General features: G+C 49.4%; 1 protein-coding gene and 2 pseudogenes across 1 annotated transcript in view; all 3 read left to right on the forward strand.

Moving 5' to 3' along the window:
• The first annotated feature begins 9,282 nt into the window (after positions 1 to 9,282).
• LOC141268441 (5S ribosomal RNA) lies at positions 9,283 to 9,401 on the forward strand (annotated as a pseudogene).
• Positions 9,402 to 18,219: 8,818 nt separating this feature from the next.
• Positions 18,220 to 18,339, forward strand: LOC141270269 (5S ribosomal RNA; annotated as a pseudogene).
• A 4,907-nt stretch (positions 18,340 to 23,246) lies between these two features.
• The window catches only part of IMPA1 (inositol monophosphatase 1), a 48,260-nt gene continuing 45,897 nt past the window's right edge, over positions 23,247 to 25,609 (forward strand). The window contains exon 1 of the mRNA XM_073679534.1: positions 23,247 to 23,393. The gene's annotated coding sequence lies outside the window, so the exon portion shown is untranslated. The remainder of the gene's footprint in view (positions 23,394 to 25,609) is intronic.

The raw sequence follows: 25,609 nt of genomic DNA on the forward strand, positions 1-25,609 counted from the left end.
GACAACTCCCTCTTCTGTCATTGCATTCAACTGTATTGGCATGCAGGATGCTGATACAGTTGAAAGTGTGATGCCGGGAGGGCAGGGGTGGGTATTGATGGTAAGTACCACTTTGCATTGGAAGACCCCACCCATCTTGAAACTGCACAAAAAACATAAGTACTCCTGCTTAAGTCAAATGTTTCCTGCTTCATATCACATCATACTATGCCAATTTAAACTTGTTTCAATTCTGCAAAAACTATGTCCTCATACAGCTATGTTGATGGGAAAAATTATTCCTTGATATGAGGAAAGACTTTTTTTTTTCATAAATCGTGTTCTTGTGCAAAATATTATATATTGCTAGCAATATGCAGGCTAATATGTACACAGATACACAAATATCCAGTTTAGTAGTTAGGGATTATACTGTATATAAAGAAATGTGACAAATGGCCTCCCACTTCCATCTTACTGTATGTATTTATAACAGGGATGTCAAACTTAAACACACAGAGGGCCAAAGTGAAAAACTTGGACAAAGTCGCGGGTCAACCAGTATACAGTATAATGGGCCCCACATAGTCCTCCATACAGAATAATGGGCCTCACATAGTCCTCCATACAGAATAATGGGCCCCCCATAGTCGTGGGCCAACCAGTATACAGAATAATGGGCCCCAAATAGTCCTCCATACAGACTAATGGGCCTCATAGTCCTCCATACAGAATAATGGCCCAATATAGCGGTGGCGGTTCTGGTGTTAAGGGCCAAATATAACCACCATGCGGGCCAGATATGATCCACTGGCCGGAGTTTGACACGTGTAATCTATAATATGGAGATTTTACAGAACATGGAGACCTGGAACTAAAATCTATTGTTATCAATAGGATTGAATTACCTCTTCTGTGTCACCTTGTCCTCTTTCCCTCCTCCTGTCGGTTTGTGCTCCCTGTGATGGCAATGATCTGAACTGTGACTCTACAGCACCACGTTCTAACATAATATGATGTCACGCCTCTATGACATCATAAAAGGAATCTGGGGACGATGTGGTATGTTGGTGGCATCCAGCCTGCTTTTACCTTACCAGCAATTTACTAATCTCCAGTAACTCTCTAAATTTTAATTTTCAATAAAGTGAAACTTATTTAATTTTAAAGTAAATTTGTATAAAATATCAATTTTTTAAAAAAAAATGATTAAAAGAAAAAAATCATCCCAAGGATTGGCAGTATTTTTACATACATTTGGTCAGATTTTACCTTTAATGTTTCTGACACTGGTAAAATATGTGATTGGCTGTGATGAGGCCTCGAGTCACCATAATAATACCAGAAAGAGCAGGACATGTTAGAGCAGCTATGGGAACACAGGAGCAGTAAATGATATCATACACTGTGTGGGTTGCTGAAACACAGAATAAAGCCTTGTGGTCGCCATGTATCAAATGTGTCTGCGACAAAAAAGTAGTGGTTTTTCAAAATCAACCAAAAAGTCTACTCGCTCCGGACGCTTTATTGGTGGCACCATCATATTTATAATGGCAGTACTGATTTTTGAACTTCCTGGTCATTGGGACCCTCACTGAATCACAGATCACAGCTCTGCAATGTCCGAACAGACAGGAGGTCAAGCTTGTGCACCGCAGCTCCATTCATTCTCTAAGGGACTGCTGGAGATAAATTAATTCAGTGGTATCTCAGGCAGTCCCGTAGACAATGAATGGAGCAGAGGTTTACATGCTGGACCTCCGCTTTGCGTTATTGATCGATGAGGGTCCTAGTGGTTGGATCCCCAGCAATCAGGAAGTTATCACCTTTTCTATGGTATAAAATGAATTATGATATTTGGGTGCAATCTGACCCAAGGCCATTTTGGGGGATATGAGTCGCTAATTACATTAGTTTAACTTGCTGGCCTAGAATTAGTATGTATTCTAATTAATAAATTAATGATAGTAATTACCTGTGCCCTGTCACCTCTTCCACATCTTTATGCTTTACCACAATGACATGAACTGCACAAGTGATTGGAATGTAGAGAGCTGAATGTTCTAAGTAATTGTGACATCACCTCTCTATGACATCATCAGTGAGTACAAGCAAAGGATGCAGGAAAGGACATTGGATGATCACATTAAGTGTCATAAAGATGGAGAATGCTCAAGACATTATAAGGACAGATAGTTAGGGGTTAATAAAACCCACCTAACCAGCCACCTTCCCTTAAAATAACAATACTTCACTACATACAGCTTATTAATTGGAAAGGTGTCTGATCAGAGCTTTATTGAATGATGTATTCAACATGTAAAATATGAGAATTAATTAAAAAAAAAAGTATAAAATACAGTACCCTGTAGTGATTACGAAAAAATTGCAGAGGGCACGCAGATGACATACATTTCCATTTACATACAGTCTTAATAGTCATAAACATCAACATAGTGGAAATATGTATATCTGCTAACTAGATTGGATCGACCAATCGGAACAGAATTAGAACCTATATAAAATATCCGACAAATAGGTCTTTGATGTAAATAAAAGAGACCTTTATTATAACAAGTAGGGTACATGGTGATACAAAAAAGGAGCACACACACATAATACTGACATGCTAAAACATACGGTTGATAGTAGTATACAAACAGGATATTAGAGCTCAATGTCAATGGAAACACTCTAATGACGGGATCCTTGGTAACTACCACTAAAACCTGCTACATTGGCTGGGTATCAATCCCGAATAACTACCACTGAAACCTGCTATGCTAACAGGGTATTAGTCTCAGATACTGTACACTTATAGCCAATTAGGCACAACCAGGGATATAGCCTGTGGTGGAAGACGGCGAATATGAAATTTCTCGTATCTTGAATTCTAGATGGCATAGAGGGAGATTACACTATCTTGTCTCCTGGAAGGGTTTCGGTCCCGAAGACAACTCCTGGGTAAAGACGGATGATGTCTCTGCTCCTAGGCTTGTTAAAGCTTTCCACAGGAGGTTTCCAGATAGGCCTGGGCCTGGAGGATCCGGAGGATCCTCATAAAAGAGGGGATACTGTTATAACCCTCCTGTTTGTTTTTTCCATCTTGTGTTTTGCTGTCACGTGACCATCTGCCTTTATATTCCAGCTCCGCCCTTGTGGCTGCACTGGACTTCAGTGTTTGACTGTTTCTCTAGCGGGGTGCTTCGGTGCCCTTCTCTGTCAAGTTCGCTTGGTCCTCTGGGACCTCTAGTACATTTTTGTCAGTTTGTCTTTTTGTGTTCTACAACAACTTCTCTGTTTAGGAGGTGTCACATTTTTGTCCTTAGTTTTTTTAGGGACCCCTCCCTTAATTTTATAGGTCTTCGTTCAGACTAGCCGAGGACTAAGGCGGTTCTGTTCACTAGGAACAGGCAGCCCGCTACATCGTAGGGATTCAGCTTAGTCTTACTGTAGGGACAGCTTTCCCCTATCTTTCCCTAGTACATGTTGCTGATCATAACAATGACGACTTGAAGAATTAACGATCTTTAGGAAGATCAATCTTGTGCAAGACTAGATCGGTCCACTAGGGTCTTCTTCACCATTATCTTGATAGTATCAATCCATTGGATTGGTTGCTGGTCTTCCTCTTTTTTCTCTTCCCTCTATACTTCAAAGTATGATGTCCTTTTCCCGTGATTGCTGTCTTCCATTCAATCCTTAGACTAGTGGAAATGCTGTTGTCAGTCAGTCCACAACTAATTCAAATGCTGTGGACTGTCAGTCCTTTTAAATGTTGTGGTCATTCAGTCCACAGTGTAATTTTAATAGTGTGGTCAGTCTCTAGTAATCTCGGTATTGATTGTTACACAGCTGATTACAAGGCTATTCTATGAAATAGAATAGGGGATTCCTCCCTTTAAAAGGCAGAGGTTGGCCCACAGTCTAGTCTACTGTAAATGTGGTCAAGCAGTCCACACCTAGTGTGAATGCTGTAGTCAGGCAGTCCACACCTAGTGTGAATGCTGTGGTCAGTCAGTCCATTTTTTATTATTAACGGCCTTCGGTTGAAACTCTAGCCATGACGACTGGATGAATTAACGATCTTTGGGAAGATCAATTTTGTGTAAGACTAGATAGGTCCACTAGGGTTTTCTTCACCATTATCTTGATAGTGTTAATCCTTTGGATTGGTTTCTGGTCTTCCTCTTTGCCTTCTTCCTTCTATTCTTCCAAGTATGATGTCCCTTTCCAGTAATTGCTGTCTTCCAGTCAATCCATAGACTAGTGTAAATGCTGTTGTCAGTCAGTCCACACCTAATTTAAATGCTGTGGACTGTCAGTCCTCGTAAATTTTGTGGTCAATTGGTCCACAGTGTAGTCTTAATACTGTGGTCAGACTCTTGTAATCGCGGTATTGATTGTTGCACTGTGGCGCCCCTGAGGAATCGGTCGCCACAGAGGTACTGCACCTTGTAAAACGGGTGTGGTATTTCTTCTCCGAGGTAAGGATGGAGCACCGCACATGACCCCACTACACACCCAACACCACACTGCTCCCATTCTGCAGGGGGTGTAAAGCACAATGTGCTGCCCCGGTCCTGAATGGAAGAGCAAGGGGGGAACCAAAGATTGGGGGAACCTAGTGGCTAGTGTGGGTGGATGAAGCACTTTACGTAACACTAACAGAATTTATATAAATTTCGTGGCCATTTTGATAACTGGGTCTTTGGTCGCAGTTCCCTGGGTTGGTTAGCCAGTACATCTGCAGCTGCTCAGGATGCTGCGATTCCCAGTTTCAGGCCTCGAGACTGGGGTTCGGGGCAGAGCTGAGTTATAGCTGGCTCTGTCTTGGATCTTAGTCCATACCAGAAGGCCCAGGAGGGGAGAAAAAGAGGAAAGCTCCACAGGCGAAAGGATCTCAGGGACTGTGGACGGAGCGGAGTCGCCACTTGCTACCATTATTCTGGCCAAGCCAGAGAGACCCTGCCGCAAGAGGGGGTACCGGTCCCCGATTATCTGACTTTTGCACTTCACGTCCCTGTCAGAGAAGTCCGGAGGCTGAAGTGGATCCCAGGGGGATATGGACGGAGCGGCGTACGCCACCTGTATCCCTTATTCTGTGTTCATCCAGAGGGACCCATCCTAACGCCACGTTTCATGCCACAGTCACCAATAAGGGACCCAGTCGGTCCGGGAGCTATAAGCTACCCTTATAGGACATTGCAGTACCCGTACGGGACTAAGTGGGGAACATAAGGCGGTTCAAGTACAGCTAGAGAGAGGAACACTCTGGTGCAGGGGTCCTGACAGATGCACCCGAACTACCCGGAGTGTGCAGAACCCCCTTCCTGGTGGACGCAGCGCACTGCGGTAAGCGGAGGGAAGCTTTACACCTGCTACCGTGAGTAAAGCTTGGAAGACTAAACCCTGGTCTCTGTAATTCCTTCCCGCGCGGCTCTGCACACACCATTTGCCTCCAGAAATCTTAATTCCCTCTCTTCCACTGCCCTGAGGCCCTGCCCCGCCTGTGGGGAGCAGTACCAGCTGAGCTGCCATGACACCCGCCTCAGAGGACTGCTGCAGCGCTGGTGGTAATCACCAGGCACCACAGGTTGCGTAGTCATTTGTCCACTCGATCACCATCGTTCCTCCTAGCCCCTATTTTTGTTGTTTTTGCTGTGACGACCCTGGGCACGGACCGGGCCTAGGCCACGACTGCATCCACCTTACAGCACCGGCCCGCCGTTCCAGTATCCCCATCTCTCAGGGTAAGGGCTAGCGAGCGAGGAGAGGCGTCACAGAAAAGTGGCGTAGTCGGCAGGATTGCGTGCCCGCAGCAACGGAAAAGGTTATCCCCATTGCTACCGGGTACTGTGCGCCTTTACCAAAAGACTGTCGTTTCACATTCCATGTTGCGCCCGCCCAAGAAGAACGGACGCCATTATGTGCAGAAAGGACAGCAACCCAGCACCTCCCATCGTGGGCCTGGTTCCCCCATGGTGCCAAAAGTGCAGACCGCCCCTTCCAGTAGAGACTGTCCACATGGTAATGTCCGTCAGAAAAGATGGGACGTCCCTGGGAGTGCCCGTCAGCCAGCCACCCTGGAGCAGCCCCGAAAAGAGGAGGAGAAGAAAGCAACAACGAGGTGTGGCCGCAACAATCCCAGACTCACCGCACCCTGCAGCAGTGATGGACGCCGCCGAGGAGAGTTCTTGCAAGTCCTCCAACGCTGGCCCACGAGCTGCTACCTTCCACGGAACGGAAGGAATTCACCTAACCCCGGAGGAGGCCGAGTTCCTCCGCGGAGAAACACAGGACCTGACTCAGAGGGTCGAGGAGGCCCAGCGAAAGGCTGCTGCGGAATGGCGAGAGGAGGTGCTGCACAAGATCCGGGCCCGCCGCCAGAGCTCTGCAAGCACGTTCAGCGGAACGCAGCCCAGGCGGAGGAAACACCGGAGGCCTCGTGCAGCCCAGGAACGGGTAAGCTGGAAACCCCCGTCCCGACCGCCATACGCACGGAGGCCCTCCTGGATCTTATGCCGGCACCCCTGTCCCCGGGCGCCGTAGTGTGGGAGCAGCTCCGAGCTCCGGAGCTAGAGGCCCAAGTAACCGCCACTGCAGGAGGCCTGCTATGCCTCCCGATCCCAGGTCAACAGGATCCTGCCCTTACTGGGGAGACCACCAGCCCCAACCCGGACTGGTCCGTACTAGCAGAGGACCTGCAGCAACCCCTGCTGTCGCCGTTACCTGCACCTCCGGTCACCTGCCCGGCGGCGGAAGAGATGGCCTAGGACAAACAGGGGGGGGACCTGATGGGCTTCCCCCAGGAAACCCGGGCTGAAGCGCAGAGGAGGAAGGAGTTTTGCAGAAAAGAGCTCCTCCAACTCGATAAGGAGCGGCGGGAGAGGCGGATCCATTGCGAGCGTCTGGAGGTGCGCTCCAAAGCTGCCAAGACAAGGGCCCACCAGGCAGAGACCGCCCGTCCAAGCTCCCGGGAGGAAGGTCTTATTGTCCGCTTCCACCAGGAGGCGGGATGGGGCTTTATTCGGAGCCCCCAGTTTGCCGAGGACGTCTTCGTCAGCAGGCGGGACGTCGAGCCACAACTGAAGAAGGGTCACCCTGGCCGGAACCTCTACCCGGGTGATTTAGTTTCTTACACCCGCCATCATGGGGAGCGTGGATGGTACGCCCTGGACGTCCACAGGGTGTTTAGGGAGGATGCCCCCACGCACCTGGCAACAGAGGGCCGGCTCGGCTCCGTTGGGAGGAATGAGCCTTTTCCCCGGTGGGGATACCTTGAATAGGCAGCCTAGGAGGTTGCACTTCCTAATTTGACCAGTTGTTGTTTGTTTTATCATGTTGCCCTTTTTCCTCCCGGTTTAGAGAGACATTTGTCCCTGCGGATGCTAGCAGTAGACAGACTCATTTTGTAAATAGTTTTGCATCTATTTAGGTGCTCCCAATTGGTTTTATACAAAACCCACTTCTACTACTACCTCAGACCTCAGAACCAAAACCTGTCTGGAGTGGCTCTCCTGGAGGTCCAACTCGGGATCTCCATGCCCTGCAGCCACCCCAGGGCCTACGTTGAGGGTTTGGGACAGGTCCCTCATGCTGCTGAACTGACACTTTCTTACTTACTGCCAATCTGTCTACATGCATAATGTCACTTAATGTTTTATACTATATTATATTTTATACTATTTAATCTGCAACGTTCAAGAATTTGAACCTCCCTTAAAGGGAAGATAGTTTATTGTTATAAAGCATGTAAAAAGTCTGTACCAATGTTTTTTCTCTCTTTGCAGCCCACGGACGAGCTGGGTTTCAACAGGGGGGAATGTGGCGCCCCTGAGGGTTCAGTCGCCACAGGGGTACTGCACCTTGTAAAAGAGGTGTGGTATTTCCTCTCCAAGGTAAGGATGGAGCACCACACAGGACCCCACTACACACCCAACACCACACTGCTCCCATTCTGCAGGGGGTGTAAAGCACAATGTGCTGCCCCGGTCCTGAATGGAAGAGCAAGGGGGGAACCAAAGATAGGGGGAACCTAGTGGCTAGTGTGGGTGGAGGAAGTACTTTACGTAACACTAACAGAATTTATATAAATTTGGTGGCCATTGTGATAACCGGGTCTTTGGTCGCAGTTCCCTGGAGTGGTTAGCCAGTACATCTGCAGCTGCTCAGGATGCTGCGATTCCCAGTTTCAGGCCTTGAGACTGGGGGTCGGGACAGAGCTGAGTTATAGCCGGCACTGTCTTGGCTCTTAGTCCGTACCAGAAGGCCCAGGAGGGGAACAGAAGAGGAAAGCTCCACAGGCGAAAGGATCTCAGGGGCTGCGGACGGAGCAGAGACGCCACCTGCTACCCTTATTCTGGCCAAGCCAGAGAGATCCTGCCACAAGAGGGGGTACTGGTCCCCGATTATCTGACTTTGCACTTCACGTCCCTGTCAGAGAAGTCCGGAGGCTGAAGTGGATCCCAGGGGGATATGGACGGACCGGCGTACGCCACCTGTATCCCTTATTCTGTGTTCATCCAGAGGTACCCAGCCTAACGCCACGTTTCACGCCACAGTCATCAATAAGGGACCCAGTCGGTCCGGGAGCTAAAAGCTACCCTTATAGGACAGCGCAGTACCCGTAAGGGACTAAGTGGGGAACATAAGGCGGTTCAAGTACAGCTAGAGAGAGGAACACTCTGGTGCAGGGGTCCTGTAAGATGCACCCGAACTACCCGGAGTGTGCTGAACCCCCTTCCTGGTGGACGCAGCGCGCTGCGGAAAGCAGAGGGAAGCTTTGCACCTGCTACCTGTAGGGCCCTGAAATCATAAAACAGGCAGGAGAGTCTGACGCATGGTGACGGAGAGGTTGTAGGGGCAGATAGGGGGTGTTGTCACGTGCGAGCACGTGTGCATGCTGGCTTGTGTGTGAGAGTGCGCTTCCTAGGTGTGGCGCGCTGCAGACAGTCAAAGGGATTGTTCCCTTTCATTAAAAGTTAATCCCCGGCTGCAGGCTATTAGAAAGCAACTAACCACGGTCTACTCACACTACCCGGGTCTACCGGTGAGTCTTGCCTCTGCTCCTGGCCTGTGGCATTGGCCGTGAAGCGGACGTTCCGTCGACAGCGCTGCAGCCGATCAGTGAGCTCAGCGGCTCTGAGTGGGGTGTTCTGTCTACAAAATCTTTTAAGGAAGCCAGCAAAAAAATTGAAGAGAAGGGAAAGCACAAAAGGACCGGGTCTTGCTGAGCGGTGGAAAGGGTAGCTGGCAGCCGGACGTCAAAGTAGAAAAGCAGCAAGTGAGAGGCTTGTCTCTGCCTACAGCCACACCACCCTGAGCATGCCCGATCTCGTCTGATCTCGGAAGCTAAGCAGTGTGGGGCCTGGTTAGTACCTGGATAGGAGACCGCCTGGGAATACCAGGTGCTCTAGGATATTGCTTTTTCCTTCCACCAGCAGGGGGCACTCTCTTCTATGCCTTTTTTCCATTCCCTTTCACAAGTGCACACATTCATTCTCCTTTCTTTTTTTCATTTGCTTTCTCTCTTGCGCTATTTCATCTCTGCAAAATACCAGCATCCTACTGATCACCGTGGGCCTCCAGCATTGTTGCTTATTTACTTTTAATACTAGGCTCCTTTTCACCAGGACCAGCATCTCCCGCGTGGCTGGAGGCAACCACCGGTAACCCCAAGCAGAAGACCTTTGCAGGCAACACGACCCCCCCCGAAGAGCAGCTCAAAGTCACTGGCAACCATCTCACCCTCTTCCTTCATTCACCCCTGGACGTCTCGCTCCGCCCCCAAGTTGCAGGTCCAGCTTGCTCTTTCTGTCACATTCCCGCGATGAAGGGTTTAGCCTGCAGGAGACCCTGCGCCGAGCCATTTTTGAAAACACCTGATGCGGCGAGTGATTCACTGCTAAACAAACCACACCTGTAGGGATGGCACAGCCTTTGCATGGCCCCTTCGGAGCCCGCCCCGGCACGGCCAGATTGCTCGCCACCACGCGATCCTGAGAAAGGCTGGCCGGGCGATGGACTAAGCAGAGTCTACTGGCAATACCACCTTCGATACATCTGATCTCAGAAGCAAAGCAGGGCTTGGCTCGGATAGTACTTGGATGGGAGACCTCCTGGGAACACTGGGTGCTGTAGACCATTTTGATGACGCTTTGCCCTACTGCCCAGCTCGGCTAGCATGGAACGGCGCCTTGCCGGACACCGACCTTAAGTAACTTAGATGATGGAAGCCCCAAGGCCTCTGAGCCAGTTGGCAGCTAAGTACGCTACCCCGCCGCCTTCACGCAGGCCTGACACCGAGCTCCTTGCCACGACTAGGAGTGCTTATTGACCACGCAGCTCACCGTGTGGAAATTATGGCGTTAAAAGCACCCGGGGCCGTGAATGGGCCAGGCTTTCAGCAGGTGCCCAGGGGAAGGTTTTGGATGCTGGCCGTCTAGCGCGGGCCAGCAGAAGTAACATGTTTCTCTGCAAAGAAGCTTGTGTAACCAAGCCAGATGGATGCCCAAGAGCTAACCTCAGTGCAAGGAAGGTGCGGAAGGAATTGGGGAGGGGGTGATTCCTGCTAGGGCCCTGAAATCATAAAACAGGCAGGAGAGTCTGACTCATGGTGACGGAGAGGTTGTAGGGGCAGATAGGGGGTGTTGTCACGTGCGAGCTCGTGTGCATGCTGGCTTGTGTGTGAGAGTGCGCTTCCTTGGTGTGGCGCGCTGCAGACAGTCAAAGGGATTGTTCCCTTTCATTAAAAGTTAATCCCCGCCTCAGGCTATTAGAAAGCAACTAACTGCGCTCTACTCACCCTACCCGGGTCTACCGGTGAGTCTCGCCTCTGCTCCCGGCCTGTGGCATTGGCCGTGAAGCTGACGTTCCGTCGACAGCGCTGCAGCCGATCAGTGAGCTCAGTGGCTCTGAGTGGGGCGTTCTGTCTACAAGACCTTTTAAGGAAGCCAGCAAAAATATTGAAGAGAAGGGAAAGCACAAAAGGACCTGGTCTTGCTGAGCACTGGAAAGGGCAGCCGGCAGCCAGACGTCAGAGTAGAAAAGCAGCAAGCGAGAGGCTTGTCTCTGCCTACGACCACAGCACCCTGAACACATCTGATCTTGGAAGCTAAGCAGTGTTGGGCCTGGTTAGTACTTGGATGGGAGACTGCATGGGAATACCAGGTGCTCTAGGCTTTTGCTTTTTCCTTCCTTCCACCAGCAGGGGGCACTCTCTTCTATGCCTTTTTTCCATTCCCTTTCACAAGTGCACACATTCTCCTTTCTTTTTTTCATTTGCTTTCTCTCTTGCGCTATTTCATCTCTGCAAAATACCAGCATCCTTCTGATCACCGTGGGCCTCCAGCATTGTTGCTTTTTTACTTTTAATACTAGGCTCCTTTTCACCAGGACCAGCGTCTCCCGCGTGGCTGGAGGCAACCACCGGTAACCCCAAGCAGAAGACCTTTGCAGGCAACACGACCCCCCCCCCTCGAAGAGCAGGTCATAGTCACTGGCAACCATCTCACCCTCTTCCTTCATTCACCCCTGGACGTCTCGCTCCGCCCCCAAGTTACGGGTCCAGCTTGCTCTTTCTGTCACATTCCTGCGATGAAGGGTTTAGCCTGCAGGAAACCCTGCACCGAGCCATTTTTGAAGACACCTGATGCGGCGGGTGATTCACTGCTAAACAAACCACACCTGTAGGGACGGCACAGCCTTTGCATGGACCCTTCGGAGGCCGCCCCGTCACGGCCAGATTGCTCGCCACCAAGCGATCCTGAGAAAGGCTGTCCGGGCGATGGACTGAGCAGCGTCTACTGGCCATACCACCTTGGATACGCCTGATCTCAGAAGCAAAGCAGGGCTGGGCTCGGACAGTACTTGGATGCGAGACCTCCTGGGAACAGCTGGTGCTGGAGAGCATTTTGATGACGTTTTGCCCTACTCCCCAGCTCGGCTATCATGGAACGGCGCCTTGCCGGACACCGACCTTAAGTAACTTAAATGATGGAAGCCCCAAGGCCTCTGAGCCAGTTGGCAGCTAAGAACGCTACCCTTCCGCCTTCACGCAGGCCTGACACCGAGCTCCTTGACACGGCTAGGAGTGCTTATTGACCCCGCAGCTCGCCGTGTGAAAATGATGGCGTTAAAAGCAGCCGGGGCCGTGAAGGGGCCAGGCTTTCAGCAGGTGCCCAGGGGAAGGTTTTGGATGCCGACCGCCTAGCGAGGGCCAGCAGAAGTAACATGTTTCTCTGCAAAGAAGCTTGTGTAACCAAGCCAGATGGATGCCCAAGAGCTAACCTCAGTGCAAGGAAGGTGCGGGAAGGAATTGGGGAGGGGGATGTGATTCCTGTTAGGGTTCTGAAATAATAAGACAGGCAGGAGAGTCTGACGCATGGTGATGGAGAGGTTGCAGGGGGAAATAGGGGGTGTTGTCACATGCGAGCACGTGTGTGACTCGCCCAGGGGGATATTGGGGAGACTCGGTACCCAGGCCTTTACCTTCTGTGGGATGTCACCGCAGACGGCTCCCGGGCCCGTACTCTGAGGTCACTCTTTAAAAGGGGTTTTGTTAACAGTTTGTCTCGTGATGCCACCTGTGGGTCCTGGTAATGGGTACCAGCGCTGTTGCAGACCTCCGGGGGTGATGGGATGGCAGCTGGGATGTTTCTGCTCCCCACAGGTGGAGCGGGCCCCCAGGGCAGGGATGATGGAAGGGATGCAGGTGAGAGGTGGCCCGGTCGGGTCAGGGGGAATGACGGACATGCACACAGGGGATTCGCTTCAGTACCTTTACTGGTGTAACGGCAGGTATGGTCCAGCGTACCTATTAGGAGGGTGCACTTCAGGACTCTCCCCAGTGAGCGTGTATTAGGCCTCCTGGTCCGTTTCCTCCTCTCCCTAAAGCTTCTGGCCAGCCTGGAACTAGGCCTAGCTTCTATGCTGTTTCACTCTCTCACCTGTCTGCTTGGTAATAGAACTTTTCTCTGGCTACCACTATCCCAGGACGCTGGGGCCTTCGTTGTTCCTAGTTCTGTAAAATTATGATAGCTTTAGGTTGACCAGGGGTCTGGAATCCTCCTAGTATGCCAGTTGTCCCTACTGGGTGTAGAGGACCCTGTAGGCGCGGACCTGGTATCCGGCTTGTGTCCTGGGGTGAGTTTCAGATGCTCCTCTGCCCCCTTAACTCCTCTCTCCTTGCCTCCGGCCACACTCGGGGCCCTCAACACACAGCAGCTCACGTGCTGCTTCTTTACTGATCTAAGTGTCAGCACACTCTCTCTCTACCTAACTCCACCCTCCGTATATATATCCCTAGCAGGGCTCCCTCTGGTGGTATGAGGTGGAAGGGTGGAGGTGTCTGTTATGTAATGAAGGCCTCTTGTGGAGAAGTCCATCCATGCACCCTTTTGGGTCCTGTGGTACCTGTGTATAGCTGGGTGCCACATTCCCCCCTAGAACAATTCAGTACTCCTGGACTGAAGCAATTTTGTAAACAGGTAACAACAACAATTACAATAACAATAATATATATGAAAGTTACAGTGAGTCCCATAACCAGGTGTCCATCTCACTGGTGAAGGTGCAACTTGAGTAGCATGAGGGACCCGCCTGAAAACCCTCAACATAGGCCCTGGGCGTGGCTACAGGGCATAAGTGATCCAGGTGTTGGACCACGTCTTCGGCCACGCCAAACGGGTTTTTGTTCAGTGGTCTTTTGACATAAAACCAATAGGGGGCACTTTAATAAGTGCAACTATGTACAACGGAAAGTTTTTCGGTAATTCACCGTCCGTAACCTACAGTCTTTATACCCTCACGGGTAACTAAATGAACACATAAATTTTCCAGTTCGCACAATAAATAACAGTAGGCAATACCCAACTGGGTAACTATTTACACTGCAGGCATTTTGTACTTTATTCCCGATACCTGGCAGGGATTTGGCCTTGTGTGCTGCGTGTGGATCTACGTAGCACTGGGGTGATACTGGTGTCTGTGCATGCACTATCCGCTAACCTATCAGGTCTACGTGTGGGTAAGTTATAGAACTGCCTCAACATCTCTATAGGACTGGCAAGTGCACTGTTTACTGGACCCTCAGGTTCTGCTTCAACTGGTGATCCTCCTCTTACTGGGGACTCTTCCTGTTCCTGAGCAGGTTCTTCTAGGGTGTTCACAGGTTCTTCTTGTGGTGGAGGTTCTTCTGGTGGCTGACAGAAGTGTATCACTGGTAGGATAACTGCTCCATCGAGTTGAGGCCAGTCCGCGGGGAAGTCTGCTAGAACTGTATGAACTACATCTTCCTTGGGTTTTTCCGGTATTATAAGAGGTACTTCTTCCTCCTGTGTCTTCAGTAGACCTGGGCACAATTTCAAGTGGTCTCTTGAGACTGTTGTGGTTGTCCTACCTCCATCCTTGCTGATCAGGCCTGATCATGTCTTGTCAAATCTGGAATTTAACACTGTGTAGGGCTCTCTTTCCCACTGATCATCGAGCTTGTGACCTCTTCTTTTCCGCTTTAGCACTATTTCTCCGGGTGCCAAGGGTTCTGCTGGTGCATGCCTGTTATACTGGTCTTCCTGTCTTTCCCTGACTTTGTTTAGGCTATCTTCAACACAGGCCTGTACTTTCCTGTACTGCTCTTGCCGATTTGTGTCCCAGTCTTCAGTGGACATATCTGCAGCAGGTTCTACCACTTCGAGTTCCAGGTCCATGGGCAATTTTCCAGGTCTTGCTCTCATGAGGTACCCTGGTGTACAATTAGTAGAACTCACAGGTATGTGGTTATACAGGTCCACTAGGTCAGGTAGCTTTTCTGGCCACTGATTCCTCTCTTCCAAAAGTATGGTTTTTAACAGGTCAATGACGATGTTATTCATTTTCTCGCACATACCGTTGGTCTGGGGATGATATGGTGTAGTCCGGATCTTCTTGCATCCATACAGGTGACAGAATTCTTTAAACAGCTCAGCTTCAAAGGCAGGGCCTTGATCTGTTAGCACCTTGTCCGGATATCCGTGGGGCCTGCAGAAGTAGGCTTGGAACGTTCTTGCTGCAGTTTCTGCTGTCAGATCCTTGACAGGGGCTACCACCAAGAACCGGAAATAGTTATCCACCATGGTCAGGGCATAGGAATAGCCTGATCTGCTGGGTGACAGTTTAAAGTGATCCAGAGCGACAATCTCCAGGGGTTGGGTTGTCTTGATGGGCTGCAAGGGTGCTTTCTGGCTTCCGTAGTCTTTCCTTCTGAGGCTACAGGGCCCACAATTCCGGCACCACCTTTCTATGGAACTCCGCATTGCAACCCAATAGAACCGATCCTTCAGCAGGGTGTCCAGCTTCTTCCAGCCAAAATGACCTGCTTGGTCATGGTAGGCCTCTAGCACCATCTGGATATCCGTCCTGGGCACTACAATCTGCCACACCATCTCATGGGTTCTAGGGTTGACGTACCTCCTGCACAGCTTTTCTCTGTACATGAACAGCCGGCTTCTCTCATTCCAGAGTTGTTTGGCTTGTGGAGGAGCATTCTTCTCCAGGTGAGAACCTTCTTGGGTTATCAGTCCTTTGATGAGGCTGACAACCGGGTCACTGTCCTGGGTCTCCTTCCAGCTGTGATGAGGTAAAGGGTTTAGCGTCTTACCATGACGTCTTCTGGAGGTGTGTTGCTCGTGGACCATTCCATTTCTGTGGAAAGCAGGTAATTCAATTTCTTCTAGATCATCCACTTCATCCTCGGTGTCCTACTGGTGGGGCATTCTTGACAGGGCACCAGCATTCATGTTCTTGTGACCGGCCCAGTACTTGATTGTGAACTAATAATTCGACAATCTGGCCACCCAACGCTGTTCCATGGCTCCCAACCTGGCTGTCTCCAGGTGTGTCAAGGGGTTATTGTCGGTAAAGGCTGTAAATTTAGCTGAGGTTAGGTAATGCTTGAATCTTTCAGTGATAGCCCAGACCAAGGCCAGGAACTCCAGCTTGAAGGAACAGTAATTCCCCGGGTTCCTCTCAGTAGGGCAAAGCTTCCTTCTGGCATAGGCAATTACCTTTTCTCTGCCGTTTTGCTTCTGGGACAACACAGCTCCCAGTCCCTCATTCCTGGTATCTGTGTATAACAGGAAAGGTTGGCTGTAGTCGGAGTAAGCCAGGATTTCCTCACCGGTTAGGGCTTCTTTCATTACTGCAAAGGACTCAGTCTGTTCTTTGCCCCACTGGAATGGGGGACTTTTACCTCTTTTGGACTGTCCTACCGGGAGATCTTGTAAAGGTGCAGCCTTTTTGGTGTAGTCCTTAATGAACCTCCTGTAGTACCCGACCAGTCCCAGAAATTGACGTACTTCTTTGATGTTCCTTGGTTCAGGCCACTTCTGGATGGCAGTGACCTTCTCTGGGTCTGGTGCTACTCACTCTGAGCTGACCACGTGTCCCAGGTACTGAACCTTCTGTTTGAGCAGGTGGCACTTGGAAGGTTTTAGTTTCATCCCATACCGGGACAATGCCTCAAATACCTCCACCAGGTGCTTTAGATGGTCTTCATACGTCCTCGAGTACACGATAACGTCATCCAGGTATAGCAGCACTGTCTCAAAGTTCCGGTGTCCCAAGCAACACTCCATCAACCTCTGGAACGTTCCGGGTGCATTGCAGAGTCCAAATGGCATGCTGTTGAACTCACATAATCCCATCGGGGTGGTGAAGGCTGTCTTCTCCCGGTCTTCTTCAGCAACAAAGACTTGCCAGTACCCGCTAGTGAGATCCAATGTAGAGAAATAATTGGCAGATTTTAGTGCAGCCAGGGATTCCTCTATACGGGGCAAAGGGTATGCATCCTTATGTGTTATTCGATTAATTTGTCTATAATCTACACAAATCCTCATGCTACCGTCCTTCTTTCGGACCAGAACCAGGGGAGCTGCCAGGGGCTACAGCTATCCCTTACTACCCCTGCCTTTTTCATGTCATGCAACATTTCTTTTGCCTTTTGGTAATGTGCTGGTGGTATGGGTCTGTAACGCTCCTTAATGGGTGGATGGTTACCTGTGGGTATGTGGTGTTGTACTCCTTTGACCCTTCCAAAATCAAGTGAATGTTTACTAAACACCTGTTCATATTCCTGAACCACTCTGTAAACACCGTGTTTTTGATGGACAGGAGTGGCGTCAGTTCCAACATGGAGCTGTTGACACCATTCCTCCAGCTGGGTTTTGGAGTCATTGTCCTCCACTGTATCTGGTGGGGTCAAGGATTCCACTGTGTGTATGGCATTATTATCCACAGTATACAACCTGGCAACAATGGCGTATCATGGCAATTTGACTCCCTCCTCCCCACAATTTAGGAGACGTACGGGTACCCTTCCATTGCGCACATCAACTACACCTCTAGCAGTTAGGAGTGTAGGTCTGTGCTCTGAGTTAATGGGCTCTACTACCGCCTGGTAGTTCTGTCCCTTGAGACCTATTGCTGCCCTACACCAAATCAGCATTTCACTCATTGGGGGAATCACAATGGGTATCGGGTCTGTCACCCGTACATTACCAATCTCAACACCTGTTAGTTTTACCTGTTGCTGGTACAGGAGGGCTCGAATCTCTCTCTGGAGCACCTTCCTCTGCCCTGGTTTGGCAGTGTCAGCAATCTGTTGGAGTAAAAACAACACTTCTCCCAAACAGTTACCAACAACATTTGTACCAAGTATCATATATGGGTTCGTATCACCAGGGTTAGACTCTATTACAATCAGTCCTTGGTCCTTTAATTCCACTCTTCCCACCTTCACTGTCACGTCCTTAACCCCGACTAGGTTAAGAGGAAGGCCATTAGAGGCATACACAGAGAGGTTTGGGGCTGGCGGGTGGAGTTCATCTATGGACCAGTACCTTTTGTAGAGGACATGAGGTATGATGCTTACCTGTGACTCAGTGTCCAGTAATGCAGGTGTTGCTATGCCATCCAGCACAATGGACAGGAAAGGCCTCCCTCCTACAAACCGGTCGTACCAGCTCGATGGGCCTGGTGGATCTACTCTTGGGTGTCGGCCCTTGGCCCCAGGGTTTGCCTGTTTAAAGGACAGATCCGTGTGGTGTGGCCTACCTTGTGGCAAAAGTAGCAAACGAGTTCACCTGCTCAACAATCCACACCTGTAGGGACGGCACAGCCCTTGCATGGACCCTTCGGAGCCCGCCAGATTGCTCGCCACCACGCGATCCTGAGGAATGCTGGCCGGGCAATGGGCTTAGCAGCGTCTACTGGCCATACCACCTTGGATACGTCCGGTCTCATCCGATCTTGAAAGCAAAGCATGGCTGGGCTCAGACAGTACTTCGTTGGGAGACCTCCTTGGAACACCGGGAGCTGTAGACTATTTTGATGACATTTTGTTCGGCTAGCATGGAACGGTGCCTTGCTGGACACCAACCTTACATAACTTACAGGATGGAAGCCCCAAGCCCCCCAAGGCCTCTGAGCTAGTTGGCAGCTTATGATACTACCCTGCTCCCCATTCCCTTCATGCAGGTCTAACACTGAGCTCCTTGACGCGGTTAGGAGTGCTTATTGATCTCACAGCCCGCCGTTTGGAAATAATGCTGTTAAATTCATCCCGGGGCATGAAGGGGCCACGCTTTCAGCAGGTGCCCAGGGGAAGGTTTTAGATGCCAGATGCCTATCAAGGGTCCGCGGAAGTAACGTCTTTTTCTGCAAAGAAGTTTTTGTAAGTTACCCAAATGGCTTCCTAGGAGATAACCCCAGTGGAAGGCAGGAGCTGGTGAGAATTGATGTGTTTTCTTGCTAAGGCACTGAAATAATAAGGCAGACAGGAGAATCTGATGCATGGAGCGGAGAGGCTGCAGGGGCAAATATTTGAAGTCTGCAGAGACAGGCTGTGGATATGAAAAGCCATCATAGCGTCTGGGCAACATGGATATTCTGGGAATTGTAGTTTCATGCGATAAAATTGTATATGGGGCTGACCTGACATTTCAATTGATTACTGTAGTAAGCTTGGTGATATATTCGTATACTAATAGTGTTTCTAATGATGCATTCATGTACTGCTTGTGCTTTTGGTGATGTATTCATGTACTTATGGTAGTGGTGGTGATGGGATCATGTACTGATGGTGGTTTTGATGTTATATGAATATACTGCTGGTGGTTGTGGTGCTGTATTCATGTACTGATGGTGGTGCTGATGATGTATTTCTGTAGTCATGGTGGTTCTGGTGATGTATTTATGTACTGATGATGGCTTTTATTATGTATTTTTGTAATCATTGTGGTTCTGGTGCTGTATTCCTGTACTGAAGGTGGTTCTGGTTCTGTATTCATGTACTGATGGTAGTTTTGATGCTGTATGCATGTACTGATGTTGGTTTTGATGCTGTATGCATGTACTGATGGTGGTTCTGGTGATATATTTCATGTACTGTGGTGGTTCTGGTGATGCATTCATGTACTGATTGGGGTTTTGGTGATGTATTTCTGTACTGATGGGGTTGCAATGTTGTATTTCTGTAGTGATAGGGGTTCTAGTGATATATTTCTGTGTTCTTTTTGGTTCTAATTGTCCACTCATGTAATAAGCCAAAACGTGTCAGATTATGTGATAAATGGCTATGTTAATAAAGTATTGTGCGGTGTGACAAGTTAATACATTTGAATATATGTTACAAGTATTAAAGGGGTTGTCCAGGTTTGTGTCAAACGTTTGCAACCACCCTATTTGATGACAGACTTCTGAATCCTCACAACAAGCGCACTGCAGTGCCAGAGACAAGTCACATGACTGCAAATATGCAATTTGGATACATGCGATCATGTTATGACTAGATGTGTGCTGCCTCGCTTAATGCACTTGTATTGAGAGAAGCCACCTTTGTGTATTCGAAATGTGGCCGGAAGTATGTAAATCTCATACTTGCGGTCACATAATTGGCCGCCCTTGCCATCGCCACAGGAGAATCCTGACAGCTTGTGGTACGCACTCTGTGAAGATTTAGAAGTCTGCAGTCACATACAGTGACTGCACCCTTTTATCACAAACCTGGACAACTCATTTAATGATAAAATTAAGCAATGTAGCATACTACTGTAAATCCTAACAGCGTGTAATTAACTCACTCACAGGATTTGGCTCTGCTTACCAGTTCGAGCTGTCATCACATGATCACTCATAGCAATTTTCATACTTACGGTCACTTGTCAACTAGCTTATCTTTCGGCTTCTGTTAATGAAGCAAAGGACTGCAGTATTTCATGGAACATTGAGAAAATCAGGAAGAGCATAGAGTTGGCATGTGACTGTAAGTGTGAAGATCGTGAATGGTCCTATAATGTCTACTCAAATTGCTTGAGTTGTATATAGGATGGGGCACCAAACTGAATTCTTGCCCCAGTCCCAAATTACCTAGATCCGCCTCTGATGTATGTATAATTTTAAGTGGTGGTAGAAGATGATGTAATATGGGGATACATAAACTTTGGGGCTTGGGTCCCTGATCTTTTAACCCCTTAATGGCCCAGGGCGTATTAGTACGCCCCAGGCCATCGCCCCCGGTTCAGTGAGGGCTCCGGCGGTGAGCCCGCACTGAACCGGGCACGTCAGCTGATTATTACAGCTGACATGTGCCCGCAACAGCCGCGGGTGGAATCGCGATCCACCAGCAGCTGTTAACATGTTAAATGCCACTGTCAATCTCTGACAGCGGCATTTAACATCGCCCGCCGGAAGCGCGTCACTCACCCCGCCCACTGGTGACCCCGTGACGTGATGGGTGGGCATGACAACCCTCGGTCTGTAGCAGACCCCAGTGGTTGTCAAGTAAAGATTGCTATGAGCGCTCATAGCACAGGAGCATTTCTGCTACATAGAGGTGATCTGTTCATCACCTCTATATAGCAGAGGAGATCAGACAGTTGCTGCTTCTAGTCTCCTATGGAGACTATAGAAGCATGCAAAAAGTAAAAAAAAAATGTTTTTAAAAATATTAAAACAATTAAAAAAATATAAAAGTTTAAATCACCCCCCTTTTGCCCCATTCAAAATAAAATAATAAAAAATAAACCCCATATACACATATTTGGTACCACCGCATTCAGAATTGCCCGATGTATCAATATAAAAAAAGAATTAATCCAATCGGTAAACGGCGTAATGAGAAAAAAATTCCAAACTCCAGAATTACGTTTATTTGGTCGCCACAACATTGCAGTAAAATGCAATAACGGGCGATCAAAACATTGTATCTACCCCAAAATGGTATCAATAAAAACGTCAGCCCAGCGCGCAAAAATAAGCCCTCACCTGGCCCCAGATCCCGAAAAATGGAGACGCTACGGGTCTCGGAAAATGGCACCATTTTTTTTTTTATTTTATTTTTTTAGCAAACTTTTTTTTTCACCACTTAAATAAAAAAAAACCTATACATGTTTCATGTCTATGAACTCGTACTGACCTGGAGAATAATAATGGCACGTCAGTTTTAATGGCAGTTAATAATGGCAGGTCAGCATCCAGTGAACGTGGAAAGAAAAAACAACTGTGGAATTGCATTTTTTTTTGCAATTTCACCGCACTTGGAATTTTTTTCACGTTTTCCAGTACACGATATGGTAAAACTACTAATGGCGTTTAAAAGTACAACTCGTCCCGCAAAAAATAAGCCCTCATGTGGCCATATTGCCCAAAAAATAAAAACGCTATGGCTCTGGGAACAAGGGGAGCAAAAAATGAAAATGCAAAAATGGAAAATCCCAAGGCCGCGAAGGGGTTAAGGCTCTAGGACCCTAGTAACTTCGTTACAGGAGACTCTCCCACAAGGTGGTGGTGAAGTTGCTTGGGGACAAAGGGATCTGTCCACGTGCGTACGTGCTTCTGCAGGGAGTGAGCAGGAAAAGAAAGCTCAAGAAAACACAATGGCCGTTTTTGATCACATCACCCTCTCCCAAGAAAGGCAGTAAAAAGCAATTAAAACATTGATTGCTCCCCAAAATAATGTCCTTAAAAATGTCAGCTCGCAATACAAAAATAAAAGCAATCTCTCATAGGTCCATCGAGAGGAGAAAAAAATAGAGATCTCAGAAAATAGTGACATGAAACTACATTTTTTTTCCACAAGGTTCTACAGTTCTTGAATTACTAAAATGTACAGTACAGACCAAAAGTTTGGACACACCTTCTCATTTAAAGATTTTTCTGTATTTTCATGACTATGAAAATTGTACATTCACACTGAAGGCATCAAAACTATGAATTAACACATGTGGAATTATATACTTAACAAAAAAAGTGTAAAACAACTGAAAATATGTCTTATATTCTAGGTTCTTCAAAGTAGCCACCTTTTGCTTTGATGGCTGCTTTGCACACTCTTGGCATTCTCTTGATGAGCTTCAAGAGGTAGTCACCGGAAATGGTCTTCCAACAATCTTGAAGGAGTTCCCAGAGATGCTTAGCACTTGTTGGCCCTTTTGCCTTCACTCTGCGGTCCAGCTCACCCCAACCCATCTCAATTGGGTTCAGGTCTGGTGACTGTGGAGGCCAGGTCATCTGGTGTAGCATCCCATCGCTCTCCTTCTTGGTCAAATAGCCCTTACACAGCCTGGAGGTGTATTTGGGGTCATTGTCCTGTTGAAAAATAAATGATGGTCCAACTAAATGCAAACCATGAAAATACAGAAAAATCTTTAAATTAGGTGTGTCCAAACTTTTGGTCTGTACTGTATATAAAAACTATACAAATTTGGTATCATACTCACATGAAGAACCATGTTCTCAAATCATTTTTACTGCACAATGAAGCCGAAAAAAAATAAAAAATGATTGCATTGCTTTTTGACATTTCACCTCAAATACATTTTTCCACATTTTTCAGTATATTATTTGGTAAAATGATCAGTGTCATTCAGGACTACAACTCATCCCACAAAAAAGCAACACTGGCACGGCCGTGTGGAAGAAAAGGTGCAAAACGTCACAGCGCTTGGGGTGTGTACGTGTGTGTGTGTGTACATCTGTGTGGTGTATATTTGTGTGTTTATAGGTGTATATGTATGTATACATGTGTGGTATATATATAGAGTATGTATGTGTGTGTGTATACAGAGTATGTATATGTGTTTGTGGTATGTGTCTGCATATGTGTATGTGGTGTATTTAGAATGAGTATGTGTATGTATGTCTGTGTGGTGTGTGTATATATATATATATAGGTGTGTGTGTATTCACATGACAAGAAACAAGGTAACGAAGTGTTAATGGCCGGGCCCGCCCCCGCACCCACACTAGGCGGTATGAGTACAGCGAGCTTGGCCGCCTGCGCATGCGCTGTAAATCAGGAAGCCGGCTGTATCACTGCTCGTTTCCTTCTGAGGCTGTGCCGGGGACGCCACTGACTGATTTACGTCATTGAGATAACGGTGAGTAAAGCCGAGTCCTGTAATGGAATCTTTTCAGGTAACTCCAATAAGGAGTCGAGTTGTATTTGTGCTGCAAGCCTTCTATGTTTGCAAATAAAACCCGGGAGTATCCGGTGCGGAGTGATGTGATAGGCCTGGCTGCAACGTCTGCCTCCCCCCTTCACGACCGGTGACTGGCTGCAGCGTCTGCCTCCCCCCTTCCCCACCGGTGACTAGCTGCAGCGTCTGCCTCCCCCCTTCCCCACCGGTGACTAGCTGCAGCGTCTGCCCCCCCCTTCCGCACCAGTGACTGGCTGCAGCGTCTGCCCCCCCCTTCCCCACCGGTGACTGGCTGCAGCGTCTGCCTCCCCCCTTCCCCACCGGTGACTGGCTGCAGCGTCTGCCTCCCCCCTTCCCCACCGGTGACTAGCTGCAGCGTCTGCCCCCCCCTTCCGCACCAGTGACTGGCTGCAGCGTCTGCCTCCCCCCCCCCCCCCTTCCCCACCAGTGACTGGCTGCAGCGTCTGCCTCCCCCCCCCCCCCTTCCCCACCAGTGACTGGCTGCAGCGTCTACCCCCCCCCCCCCTTCCGCACCAGTGACTGGCTGCAGCGTCTGCCTCCCCCCCCCTTCCGCACCAGTGACTGGCTGCAGCGTCTGCCCCCCCCCCTTCCGCACCAGTGACTGGCTGCAGCGTCTGCCTCCCCCCCCCCCCCCCCTTCCGCACCAGTGACTGGCTGCAGCGTCTGCCCCCCCCCCTTCCGCACCAGTGACTGGCTGCAGCGTCTGCCTCCCCCCCCCCCCCTTCCGCACCAGTGACTGGCTGCAGCGTCTGCCTCCCCCCCCCCCTTCCGCACCAGTGACTGGCTGCAGCGTCTGCCTCCCCCCCCCCCCCCCCCCCCTTCCGCACCAGTGACTGGCTGCAGCGTCTGCCTCCCCCCCCCCCCCCCCTTCCGCACCAGTGACTGGCTGCAGCGTCTGCCTCCCCTCCCCCCCCCCCTTCCGCACCAGTGACTGGCTGCAGCGTCTGCCTCCCCCCCCCCCCCTTCCCCACCAGTGACTGGCTGCAGCGTCTACCCCCCCCCCCTTCCGCACCAGTGACTGGCTGCAGCGTCTGCCTCCCCTCCCCCCCCCCCCTTCCGCACCAGTGACTGGCTGCAGCGTCTGCCTCCCCCCCCCCCCCCCCTTCCCCACCAGTGACTGGCTGCAGCGTCTACCCCCCCCCCCCTCGGTGACTGGTTGCAGTGTCTGTGTCTCCCCTCTTCTCCCTCCCCCAGTGGTTGGCTGCAGCATCTGCCCCCTCCCACCCTAGTGACTGGCTGCAGCATCTGCAAGCGAAATCCTGAACAAACCTTCCTGGCAAGAGATCACGTTTTGCTGCAGAAAACCCCCTTGAAAAAACGCAGTGTGTGAACATAGCCTTTCTTGCCATCTGAGTAACACAAATGAGCCCACTTCCCACTGTTTTGACCCTTGCTGGTTATGCCACCTGCAACGGTCAATGTGCGGTTTGCCAAATGTACTCCTTGACGTCTTCTCTGTATTGGTTACAGTTTAACTATAGCTTTAAATGGAGTCCGAGCTTGGGTTCTGTCGGAGCCACATAAATTTTCATTTTTCTGTTCACTGTCATTAGGAGCTCCACTTGTCCTTCAGCCCTCATATAAGGTACTTGCCTTTCCCTGTATTACTTATTCACAGAGAGGTTACCCATCTTTGTGGAGGACCAGCCCCTGGTGACTTCTTGTATACTTGTGGTCCTGTCTGAGGATATAGCACATCAGGATTAAAGTCTATGAGATAGATAAATACAGGGTTAAAGAGGTTATCCACTACTATATAAAATGCCCCCAATGTATTTAAACTGTGGAGATCAGGGTTTTTGTAAATACCTTTCTTGTTCTCTATTGACTGTGAGCAGCGCTATCGCTGGCCGCTCACAGGCATCACGTGACCCCCGGCCGCAGCCGGCTCTGACATCTGCTGATGTCATGTCAAGTCGGGCGTGACTCGGTGACTCGCTCCCACCTGATTGATGGGCTGTGGGCGGGGTGTCCCCGCGAATCACAGCCCAGCATCCACCGTGCGCTTTCCCTCTCCAGGGGTCAGCCATAGCGCCACTCACAGGCAATAATGAACAAGCATGGTATTAAAAAAACAACAAACTTCTCTCCACAGTTTAAATACATTGGGGACATTTTATATAGTAGTGGACAACCTATTTAATCATTGAGAAACC

The sequence above is a fragment of the Phyllobates terribilis genome, unplaced genomic scaffold (assembly GCF_046119375.1).
Source record: "Phyllobates terribilis strain yellow unplaced genomic scaffold, ASM4611937v1 Scaffold_4__5_contigs__length_816908805, whole genome shotgun sequence".
Classification (NCBI taxonomy): Eukaryota; Metazoa; Chordata; class Amphibia; order Anura; family Dendrobatidae; genus Phyllobates; species Phyllobates terribilis.